Source organism: Morone saxatilis, unplaced genomic scaffold (assembly GCF_004916995.1).
Source record: "Morone saxatilis isolate NCDOM2014 unplaced genomic scaffold, NCSU_SB_2.0 Contig24, whole genome shotgun sequence".
NCBI lineage: Eukaryota > Metazoa > Chordata > Actinopteri > Moronidae > Morone > Morone saxatilis.
In genome coordinates this window covers 8,565,097-8,576,835 of record NW_023339807.1, presented here as the reverse complement: position 1 = coordinate 8,576,835, position 11,739 = coordinate 8,565,097, and positions in this window count along the sequence as shown.

Below are 11,739 nucleotides of genomic sequence, written 5' to 3'. Positions count from 1 at the left end.
GTGTGTGTGTGGGGGGGGGGTGTTAGGTGAGACTCAGACAGGCAGCATCCCGTCCCGAAAGCTGATGAAAGAAATTCGCCTGGTAGGCAATCCCACCATAACTCTGATTTTCATTTTGGAGATAGAGCGCAGCCGTTATTGGGAGTGATGGGACTGGGCAATTTGCAATGCAAAGATGGGATGATGACGGAGCAAAGCGCAGCTCAGCTCAGCTGCAGTGGGGTTCTTCTGCCATCTAGCTTTGGAAGAGTCGCCGAGCTGTATACTTTGAAACGGGGAGGAAAGGGGGAGCAGTGAAGTGAGAGCCCGTGATTACACAGAGAATGAACATCATCCGGTCTGTAACACATTCAGATAGGCTTTCTTCAGGAGCTGTTGATTCTAATACGTACGGCTTTGCTTCATCAACATAGTCTCTGGATTCGTATAGCTTGTGAATAGTCCAACAAATTAAAGTTTCTGAGCGCAGCAGCTTTTAGAAGAGCTTCTATATCTGCTGAGGTTCAAATTAATTATGCACAGAACTTCGGGTTTTATTATTGATCCCCATAGAAATCAATATTCTGCGCCCTACTATTGGCAAGATTTATTAGCGTCAGGTCAAGAGGGTAGGTTCACAAGGAAACCTGATAAATGAACCCTGAGTCTCTCTTTGTATTTGAGGAGAAGCCAAAATGGGCGCCTCCCAGTAACTTACAGTATGAGAGCTGTCCATGGTGCTGAAACTTTAAACCACAGCGTCTGCTTGTGATTGCGGCCAATTTAGGAAGGGAACTGACTTGTGCTAGCATTTTCCACCACAAAGACAGTTTGTATGAGAAAAGAAAACAATATTGAGAAAATTAAATGGAATTCAAGTACAAATCTGCTTTCCAGATTATGATTTTTTTGCATGTTTCTGTTCTTTGTCCAAGGTTAGTTGGCTAGAAATCTCCCACCCCTATCTCCCTCGGGAGAATAAATGGGAGAAAACAGCTTGATCCTGCTCTAATCATGTCTAATTATAAGGCAGCAGAGGGCAATGGGATTGTTGTCCTCTGGCCAAATATTCAGAAAACATAATTCAACTCTGGAGGCCAAATGTTGATAAATATCACATTTATAATTGTAATGCTGTGAGATTTATTTGGGATTTGTGTGCTGTAAATAGCCGTAGCACTTTATGGGCTTTATATTTTGAGAAATTAATTTTATTCTGTATTTACTGTGTCTTTGCTAGCTCAATGAAATGTATTGTAGCTCTCTGTAAAAATCTCATTTGACATGTTTTTGTGGACAGCTTGATATGAATCTATCTCATTCTACCATTACAAACTGAATCGCTACCACATGAGCGATAGATTTTTATCCTCGCTCCATTTCTCTGAAGAGTTGTTTATCTCAATGGTTTATGCAGCAGAGGCAAACCATTGCGTATATCTGCCAGTGTGAAGTGGAAGGTCCCTTATTCCCTCCTGGCATCAGAATTCTTCAGGTGTCTACATGCCCAGTGGAGGCTGCTGGGAATGGATTGAGGCACCAGGCAGCTTGTCTTTACCACTGTAATCGACAGGTGGGCCCAGGAGAGGGGGCTTCAGTTGTATTGATGCCTCTCGCCAGCTCTCGCTTGCTGCTTGATGAGCAATCAGAGTGCCTCTTGCCCAGTCCTCCTTTTGTTTTTTGTGTGCATCCCTGTTTGTGTGTGTGTGTGTGTGTCCATGCCTATGTAGCAACAGTTCATGCATGCCAAATTGAACATATATACTCTTGCACATCCGGTTCAAAACAGGTGGCAAGCATGGTTGAGCATGTGTATGCAGGCATGTTCGTGCAAACATTTGTACGCTTTAGCTTACTGAAAGGGAATTCATGCGTTGAATGTACTTTTATGCGTTGGCCACTGCGTTAAGAAGAACAAAAGCTAACCAGGCAGATAATCAGCCAACCAACTAAACAGCCAGTGAGACAGCTACAGTGACTGCACTGACTCTATTTTTCCCTCAGGCACTCAGTCTGTTGTACTTGTGAATCTGGGCAGCATGTTCTGATTAGCAGTGGCCATGTATGAGGACTGAAGCCTGTGACGGGTTTCATATCACACAATGGCCAAAGGTCTCCTGTTTTCCCAGGGGCAGCCTTATGGGAGGTTTAGACAGGTGTCAGTGAATGTGAGTATGCATACTTTATGCACATGTGTGAATACAAGTGTCAGACTATGTATGTAACACATGTGTCCTTCAGGGATATACTCTAAAACGTGCGTATGTCTTTTTCCATGTACACGTGCATTGATGCCGTACGCCTGGGCATGAATCTAAGTTGAAATCTTCACGCCTGGGTTGTATTTCATTTGTGTGTGCGTCTGTGTGCAGGGGCAAAGTGCAGCTGGTAGGGGGTTGATAGAGTAAGCACCGGGGTCGGATTAGCTGGCTTGACTTCCCCAGAGGAATGTGTCTGAATCTGGCCTCTCTCACACACTGCCGCTAATCCACTGCTGAGTTCTGCTGCTCCATTGCTCTTGGTCGGCTACCTAGAGCACCCAAGGGGTACTGGGAAGGTGTGTGCAGGTGAAAGAGGTGATGGGCAGATGTCTGTGTACGTGAGTAAGATGGTAGACAGGCATGGAATAATGTGTGATGAAGGGCATTTAGGGCATAAAAACCCAAACAGAGCCCAAACAGATGTCCATTCATCTTGTGTGTACATGTGAGCACTTCTGACAGAACTATTTTATATACTGATAAATTCAGATGATATGTGGATAATCTTTGGTCCATTCCATTGCTTGGGGATGATGAATGGCACAGAAATAGAAAGAGAGAAAACAACAGAGATGGGGTTTGAAATAGAGAGAGACTGTTTCCCACTTTATCCAGAATCAATGGTGTGGTGTAATGTAACATGGAGCTTACAATTATGACAAAAAGCACACCGTCACACCTTATTCTGTTGCAGGTTACATGGTGCCGTACTGACAAAAATATGCATTGACAGTTTCACTGGCATGCCTTTCAAGATCATCGTCAGCCTGATGCTAGCACTTTAGCTCAGGGCAACACTCTGAGCCATGAGTCATAACAAATGGTTTTATTCAGAGTAAATATGGATAAAAAGCGACATCAAAACCATTTCTGATCTATTGATCTGTGCACCTAGTTTGTGCTTTTCTTTAGTCTAAAAAAAGCTTTATAAAATATGATTACACTATATTTTGCCTTATTTCTACATGTGAGTTCACCTTGTGTGCCTTTTGCTCATTAGGTTCTATATAGGTTTCAATCAGATCTCTGCTGCCTGAGCCTGCTCATAAACATTAAACCTTTTATCTCCTGGGGAAAAAGTCTGAAATAGTAGGGAGAGACAGAGAAGGAGTGAAAGGGGGAAGGGATAACAAGGAGTTGAAGAAAACCAGGGTTAAAGGTATTGATTGAGGGAAGGTGACAAACATAAAGGCAAGACAGAGATAGAAACAGATGTGAATTGAGGAGAGTGAGGGAAAGACAGAGAAGGACAACCAAGCAAAAGGAGGGCAGAGTGAGAATGAATCGAGGTTGTTTGGACTGAAAAAAAGAGGAAGAGAGACTGAGGAGACGAGCAAGGGTAAAGCATTATAATAAGCGGGTGGAAAAATAGATTTGAGGAGCACAGAGGCAAAGCAACAAGGAAAATGTAATGAATAGTGAATCTAACTGGATACCAAATAAATGTATTTATGAAAGAGATAACATATTTCGGGTGACACAAGCCATAGCCAATATATGGGCCGGGAAGCTTGGAAGTGTTTCTGTATTTTTTTCATTCGAGATGGAAAATATTTCAGTGAATGCTCCACAAACAACACAGGCAACTGTTTGTGTGTTTACATTTAAGGTCAAACTATTTAAATGGGATAATTAACAAGATGGAAAGTGTTTCCATTCCAACAATAATTGGTGAAACCACAGGCCGAGCAAAAAAAAAAAAAATGTTGTTCGCTAAAGTGACTCCACTGCAGCATACCCCAACTTCAAAGATGGTCTCATCATATATTGAAATGTAGAATGAACAGTCTGGTGATACACAGACTTAATCATATGAATAAAAGATCAAAAGGAAAAACTGCTGATTGAGAGAGAGGAGGAGAGAATAAGCAAACGCTAGCTTTTTGATTCACTGCACAGAGGGGGAAAAATGAGTTAAACACCTTTTTTTGAGAGGACAAATGTTGTGTTTGATTGTAAGTGTGGAGGGGAGACTTGTAAATGTGCTGGTGGTATTAAAAATGTGCCCAGGTTATTGAGTGAGAGGTTTTCTGACAGTGCACAACATAATCTGGTATTCATGGCAGCTAGGGGTAATCACACTATGAAATACCAGACTTACCTACACTGACTAAAGTGTTGCTATACTTAAATAGCACCTTTAAGGCAGTGCTACACACACAACCTATTGAGGCAGGGAAGATGGGCAATTCATGACTCAACTGTAAGCAACAGTGAAAGAGGTTTTTTTGTTCCTTGTTACCCATATTACCAAATTCTCATCCCAGCCGAGGGGAAAATCACCCATTTGAATTCTGTTAAAATAGCATCTGTGTTTCTTCAGCAGAACAACTGCATTCTGTTACTTCTGTCAACGTGACTGGAATAGCAAAATTTGTTTTACAAGGAACAAAACTCAAATATGTAGAACATGATGTGCCATGTGCCCGATTCCTGTGTGTTTTTTTACAGCTACATTACTTTTTGCGTATGGTGCAAGGCTGAGGCAAATCAAGTATTCTACTAAGCAGCTTAACAATTCCTATAACACTTAGTGTTGCTACCAGGGTAAAATACATGTCAGAGCAGCTAACTGCATTCCCTGTGGGTCAATGACTTACCTGACGCTCAGGTTCTGAGCACTTCCTGTCTTAAGTGATGGTTCCAGGCTATCCTTGTGGTGCTGCAGCTTTGCAGCAAGTCACTATATAGCTCCTGACCTTATTCCATTCTTACCCATCTTCAGTGTGACATGTGCTACTTTGTATAAAGCAGCAATGAAAATAATCAATAGCTCAGTTACATTACACCATAAAAATATGTTTCTTTGATTCAGCAAGATGGTGTGATATTGCGTCAGCTAATGTTGAACATTAATAATTCTGCTGACCAGATTGGTTCATTAGATTAAATTAAAAGTATACATATCCATGGGTAAGGTGAAGTGGTCAAAAAGAACATTAATATGGTATTCAGGGAAGTTTATAATATTGGTCTCAAAGAACCAAACATCAATGATTTCACAGTCTGTGCATGAACACATGGTGCAAGGGTCTTTTCCATAAACAGAAGGACTTTGATCCCTCTTACTCCAGGGCTATTGCACACAACAGATCTCTGGCAGCAGAAAATGCTCCTTCTAACTGTTGATGCATAGACTTTATTTTTGATTTTCCTGTTTGAAAAGGGGAGTATAAATAATAATAACTAATGAAATAATACAATTAGATTGTGGTGTATGGGGGAAAAGGAATGAATCAGTTTTTCTATTAAAAATGATGCCCATTTTGTCCAGAAGCTCATGTAAGAGTTGCAAATGGGTAGGCTGAGCTGGTGGGTTAGATGACTCATCACTGACACAAAGACAATAATGTGATCACAAATTAAATTCATTTCCTGTATTTCTGATGTGAAGAGAGCACAGGAGAACAAGGTAAAAGAGAAAGGTTAATGTAGGCCAGAACATTTTATTTTTGCTGTGTCAGATGTTGGATAATGATATCACAATTATGCATAAAAATGGAATTAGATACATGTGAGACTCTGTCTGTGTATGTGAATGCATTACCTAATTCTGGAGCTGACTTGCTGTGTGAAGCAGTTTGTAATAATATTTATATTCTAATGAAATGAACTCAAAATAACAAATGTTGTGGGAAGTGGGATTTTCAGATGTCGCAGAGCAGATGATGATTTGATCAGAGGCAAGGGATCAGTTTCGCTGATCTAGTGTCAGATACTTACATATACATACTGTACGCAATACAAACCTGTTGAGTCAAGCTGTGTCTTGTTTTCCACCAGATTCTGTTGGTGTAAGTTAGGCAAATTTAGAACCAAAAACTGGGACATTTTGCAAAGATACAAATCATCTGTGCCTGAAATCCAACAGGTGGCAGCTGAACATGTTCTAGTGAAATGGCCAAAAGAGATACACACAAAAAAAATCATTTGACGCTTCACAACCTTGTAATGCATCTATTTTTTGTTGTTGTATGGGAGTGTTACATCTTACATACGAGCGGTTTATGTTGACTCATACATACCCCTATCTTGTGGTAGGTTGTGCCCAAAAAGTGGGTCATGCTTCTACAACTGCTTTAAATTCTTGTTTTTGTGTTAGTTTTCATGGATGCCCTGCAACCTTAATTATACACAGCAATTACTGACGGAGTTGAATGCACATTTATTTTGCCGTACTTGCATAAAATGTGAAAAGCAGATCCATTTACCCTGTTCTCCCCATATGGCTTTGAACATAAACACCTGTTTTGTATACTGTATATCTGTTTATTGCATGGTGAATTGCAATTCAAAGACATTATTTGGGAGAAGAAAGCCTTACATTTGCATTTTACATGTTAGTATTTAGATTATATTTTTACCAAGGGTGACTTACACTCAATTCCCAAATCCATATAAGAATAAGCAACCAAACTTAACTAGTACAAAGGTTGGGCCCTTTTGGTTTTTACCATACCCATGGGACCATAAAATGATCCTGTTGGCATGAAATAGTAGGAAAGGAAAAAGAATAAGTGCTGGACAGAGAGACAGAGGAGATATTTTGAGAGAGCAATTAGAGTCAGTAGAGGAGAGAGGATATGATTCAGGGAGGAAGGTGATGTGAAGCCCTTCTTGAGACAAGTTTTCAGCCTGCAGTGGAAGACATACTTTATCACTCTTTTCTCCCCTGACAGGAAATTTGCTAAATTCTGTTTTGTTTAAGGACATTATTATGGCCCTCTTGACTCTAAGATTAAGCTCATTGCACAGAATCACAACCACCATAATAAATAGATGGTATAACATAATATAAAGGTATGCAGCTGGGATTGTTTTTGGCTGTACTGAAATAGAGTACACATTGATTGTGTGATTGAATTCCATTTTAATGCCATTTAACTGGCTATTCTTAAATGTATGCATTTTCATTGTGCCTTTGCCTAAATACCAAATTGCAGCAATCAAGACCCGATCCCCACATTCCCGCTGTGGTTGCCCTTTGAAAGACCAATTACTTGTTGTGTTTGATGAATAAATACCTGTGTGGAGCTGCTTGATATATCTGTGTCTGTGTCAAATAATCAAGAGTGGAAACATCCCAGTACCACTGAGGAGAAGGGCCGTATAGGAAAAGTACTTGGTGTTAGCATCAACGAGTCCAACTCTTTACTTCCTACATCAGTCAACCACAAATTATTAGCTGCTTTACTTTAGGAACAAATTAGGAAAGACTTTGAAAACTGACATATACAGTAAACGAAGCAAATTGTCACCTTTATGAGAGCATATGATATTGATTAATAGAGAGTAAATATAATACAGTAATTGGAAACAAGTATGCTGCAAAATGTATCTGTAAAGAAACTCAGGAGAGCGTTTACCAAAGTGAGATTGTGAAGGAATTATTTGTGTGTGATTGGGTAAGTGAACACACAGAATAGGTTTCACAGATGAATTTGCTGAATTTGACAGTTTCAGGCTTGTGTTCCGGCCTGTGGTGCCCAGTGACTGGAACAAGCAAAAACAACCTCTCCTAAACTAGCACAATTCACCCCTATGGCAGTTTTATGAAAATTCCAACTCACACCACCACTCTGGATGTTTCTTCATAATTCTTCTAATTGAGCTTTTCCTCTGTTTATGAGCACATAGGCTGCCTTGTTTTTGTGCTTTTGGCTTCTGATGTGCTTCCACACACCAAGAGGTAGTGTCTGTTTTGTGCCTTCTCATTTCTTTGGCCTTCCTGTATTTATTGTTGCTTTGCTGACTGTTGTTGTTATTTTGCATCATGTCTCATTCTAGTTTTGCTTCTTACTGTTGAGTGCCTGCATACGCCTGAATATCAATACACCAATTCTCTTTGCTTCCTTTTGAATTTCCTCTTCATTGTGCCATCGCTGTGAATAAATATTGTTTAACAAAGAAAATGAAACACCCCCCTCATTCCTACAAATACAACAAGACATTGCAGAAATATCACCAAATGAAAAAATGAATCACGACTGTCTGAGACAAATGATAGTGAGAAATTATTTTACAAAAGTACTAACTAAGATAACACATGAAAAGGCATTAAAATGCATTGTATATTCTCATATCGTTTATGTTTGCCACACAATAATGTAATAAACAGAAATTCATAATTGTATCAGTTTGAAGGTCACATGTGTTTTGAATGTAGTGTATCAACAGTATTTGACATGACTTTCAAGGTTGGAAATTGACAGAATAAGCTGTCAATTTACAGTATAATCTATATACAGTATACTGTATATAGTACAGCATACCTCTGTGAATCATACGAAATAATGTAGTCCATTTTTCATTTTTATTATCCAGCTTCTGGTCAACCAGTTAATCCTGTCACTTATGAATGTAATTTAGTTATAAAATCCCTTTGCATTTATACAATAAAATCTGTATCTGTAGCAAAACATCTGGGCTTTCCGTTTAAAAAGAACTTTGTAGTAAGTACAATGTAAAAATAAATCTGAAGTGACAATAAAAGAGTTTCATGGAAACACAACTCAACACATTAATGCAGCCTCTCAAATCCTACACTACATCTAACATGTTGTGAAATTCACACACTTCTTGCTATGACTGCTGCAGTGAAAATATATTTATGCATACATATTGCAACAAATAATACTTAAATATCAGTGAATGAACCATTTCAGGACACAGTGATGGAGGAGAATATTGTGGTCTTTTAATGAAATGAAAAAGAGACTTGAAGCTGAGCTGGCTGCCATTAGTCAGTTGTGGAAAAGCGTCATGCAAGACCATTTCTGTGCAGCTGTGAGATGATAGCTGCTAAAATGTTTTATCAAGTTCATTTTCGGACAGCTGTGACTGGCCCAGTGTGCTGTAACATTTTGGTGGGAAACAGCAGGTTGGGGATAGGTCTGTAGAGTTTGAGCAAGAGCCTTGATTGAGGTTAGATTTACCCAAGATTGAACTTAGAGCTGCTATTTTAGAGGCAGCGGGCACCTCTCCTGTCTGCAAAGATTTGTTGATGCATGTGAAGATGAACTGAGACAAGATGGGTGAACAGGATTTAAAAGAAGGTCTAGGTACTGGGCTGAGGGAGCAAATGGTGCAGTTAGAATTAGGTATGATGGCCTCCAGAGCCAAGCTGTGACCTCAGTGAAGGGTTGAAGTGATGGTGGGTTGAGCAGCTGGGGCTGCCATTTATAGCTGGTACATTTCTGATTACTTAAATGTTACAATACATAATGCAGGACTGGCGGTCTGGAATGTTAAATCAGCAGGGTTAATCAGGGTCTTTTTTAACAGAGAGGAAGGGAATAATGAAATAGTGTGAAACCAATGGCAAGAATGTGTATCGTGTCATCATAATGTGTGCATGACTTTACAATATAACCCATAATTCTGGCTTTATTTTGCCACACAGTAAGAGATAATACCTATTTAAGTGTCCCAGTGAGCCGTGACAGTGTGACAGTGAGCCGGTATGCACAATACCAGAATGCTGAAACTGAAGCAGTTAAATGGAATTTAGCCATAAAAATGGTATTATTTACACCTGTGCTTTTCCTACTGGGACATGTAAAAATGGCTTCTCTGAAAAATTTAACTGTACATACAGATCTGCTTTTACTGATTAGTTATTGGTTATGAAAGAGATGGATTGGAATAACGGCACTGTACCTTTTTTCTCTCTTGTACCACTAAATTCATATTTTCAAGGATTTTAATCTTATAATAACACTGTTATTCTGAAGAATAAGAAGATATTCCTGTATGTATAGAAAAATGTAATAAATTCTAATATGGGCTGGGGGTTTTAAATAATGTGAGACACATTAAATACAAATGTCTATGGATGGACAGCCAATAGATGATAAAGGTGAATTAGATGTCACCCTTAAAGACAGAAAAAGTGAAAATACCACACAGGTGTTTTCCAGATTGGACCTCTTCTTCAATTCAGGCCCGAGTTGTCTAATCAACCAGAATAGGTGAAAACATGTGTGGGTGAGCAGAAGTTAAATTTAAAACCACAAAGAAATAGTTCCAGTAAAAACAATTGAGCATATGGTTTAAGGGAGTAACCAGGACAACTGTGTCCACATAATACTATTTGTACAGTACATATTATATATCCAGTGGTGGAAAGTAACTAAGTACAGTTTACTCAGTACTTACTGTACTGTTAAGTACAATTTTGAGGTAGTAGGAGTATTGCAGTTTATGCTACTTTATACTCAAGTACTTTTCAAAGGGAAATGTTGTAATTTTCTTCTACTACATTTGTCAGCTATAGTTCTAGTTACTTTACAAAATAACATTTTACATGAAAAAACATGCAATAAAAGTTAAAGATAAAGGATGAAACCAGTGGTTTCCAACCATTTTGGCTTGGTAGTCCTGTCGAGTTTCAGATGTTTATGAGTTGTTAGTAGTTACACCAAGGAGATATTCCAAACTTTCATTTAGATATTTTTTTAAGGTCCAGTGTGTAACATTTAGGAGGATCTATTGCATACATGGAATATATATAGTGTTTAAAATAATAAATATAGGAATTGCTATGTTTTCATTACCTTAGAATGAGCCTTTTGTATCTATAGATGCCACTAGTTGCCTTTCATGGAGTTCGCCATGTTGAACTGCCATGTTTTTACAGTATCATAAAAGGGACAAACCAAACTTATTATTTGTGTGTTTCGTGCCACTGTAGTTTCTCCCTCATGCTTGGAATTAGAGGGTGAAACATAAATCCTACACACTGGACCTTTAAGGCGGGAGGGAACTTTTCTCCAGAAAATATAAAAAAATTTCACAAAAATCTGTGACAGTTGATGGCGTGTGACTTACTGCCGTAAAGCATTATGTACCATACAAGTCAGTGTAGCATGATTTTAAAACTTATTTTAAGAAAGCAAAGTTATGTAATGGGGCTTGTGTGGATATTCTTACTTAAGTACAGGATGTGAGTAGTATACCAATCTCCATAGTATACTGCAGTTACTATATGAGAAATCAACATACTTATTCATAGAGTTTATGTGTGCCAAGGAATCAATTAAACTGTGACTTTATAATGTTTCTGCCAGTTAAACCTATATATTTTTTTCTGTGGTATTGTCGGAGCTGTTTCATCAAAATCCACAATTTCCAGCTGCAAGAACCTCCTCAATTTCCTTTGTTTGTTTCTTTTAGTTTACACATTGGTCTTAGAATTAGTGTGTAGTAAGGATTTACTACACGCACTTTGCCTTTGTTTATGAAAGGCAAGTTGCTTTTGAGTTTTTCCTATGTATTTAGTTTTTTTTGTGTGTGTGTTTTAAGCACCAAAAATAAAATTAAGTCCACCTTCATTGTATTGGGGTTGTGGCAGGTGGAAATCTCAAAATCCTGGCACATCAATCCCAAACTATGAGTGAGTGAGAAATATATGGTGAACTGGCCCTTTAATTATTGCAAAACATCCCTTCAAAGACCTGTTTAGTGAAGATGATCTTTATAAATGTAATTTGATATTTTC